The sequence below is a fragment of the Rattus norvegicus genome, chromosome 5 (assembly GCF_021556685.1).
Source record: "Rattus norvegicus strain SHRSP/BbbUtx chromosome 5, alternate assembly SHRSP_T2T, whole genome shotgun sequence".
In the NCBI taxonomy this organism is placed as follows: Eukaryota; Metazoa; Chordata; class Mammalia; order Rodentia; family Muridae; genus Rattus; species Rattus norvegicus.
Window position 1 is genome coordinate 73,131,090 of NC_141538.1, and position 1,411 is coordinate 73,132,500.

Here is a 1,411-nt window from a genome sequence, read left to right on the forward strand (position 1 = left end):
TGCTGCATACAATGAAGGTAATAAGCACTATTGGGCCATGTTGCCATCATAACGATAAGAAAAAGAATAGTGATAATATTTAAAAGATGGTGGAGGGGTTGGGGATTTAGCTCAGTGGTAGAGCGCTTGCCTAGGAAGCGCAAGGCCCTGGGTTCGCTCCCCAGCTCCGAAAAAAAAGAACCAAAAAAAAAAAAAAAAAGATGGTGGAAAGTTCTATCCTTGCAAAACATACTGAGTTAAACAATGATTTTAAAGTCGCCATCCCTATCAATAACAAGGGTCAACCTTTGTTAAAAACCTATTCGAGAGAAATCTTGAGCTGAAAACTTTTCACTACATGGTAAAAATAACAAGTAAGCGGTTACAGCTTGTTAGGGGATGACTGACAGGTCCGGTGAGGCCTGAGGTAGGATAAAGTGACAACGATTAGAAGAAGCATCAAGGCAGGGAGTAGAATCCTTTCGCCAAGATACAGCTGAAGGGAAGAAGGAAGCTCCCGCCCCTCCCAAAGCCAAAGCAAAAGCCTCGAAAGCTGAGAAGGCAGAGCTGAAACGCACCCACAGCCACAAAACACAAAGAAAATTCCCATGACACCCACCTTCCAGTGACCCCCAAACCTGAAGCTCTGGAGGCAGCACAAATAATACCAAAAGAAACATGCCCAGGAGAACTCACTTGTCCACCATGCCGTTATCAAATACCCACCTCCCTGCCTCCCTGACCACTGAATCAGCCATGAAGACCAGAGAAGACCACATGCTTGTGTTCACCGTGGCAGTCAAGGCCAGCAAGCACCCGGCCAGGCAGGCTGTTTTGAAACTCTATCACAGTGATGTGACCCAAGTCAATACTCTGATAAGGCCTGACAGAGAGAAGGCAACATATGTTTGTGATGCCGTAGACGTTGCCAACAAAACTGGGATCACTAAGTCCAGCTGGATAATTCTAAATATATACTTTTTAACCGTTATACAATAAAATGACAGTTCTCTGAGTAGAGATACATCTCAGTGGTAGGGCTCTTGTCCAGAATGCAAGGGATTCACTTTCCCTTCCTGCCATCGTCAAACAAATAGGCAGTCATGGTTGACTTCATTGAGAAAATTGTACTGAATAAACAGAAGAATCAGAAAGAGTCAAACTGATGACCGATTCCTGGAAGAGACCTGGAAAGAAGTGAGTACCGCCAGTGTGATATCTGTGAAACAATGATGTCTAACACAGACAAGGAACATCGAAGTCCACGGCGTGGCTAGAACAGGTAATTAAAGGGAACAGGAAGAGATCAGGGAGGTCACTGAGGGCCAGAAGGCACTGTCTGTTACTCTGAGTAAACTTGGGAGCCCTAGTGGACTTAGTGAACTTTAGAAGTTACGTCCAAAGAGGAAGACTGTCTTGAAAATAAATTGGA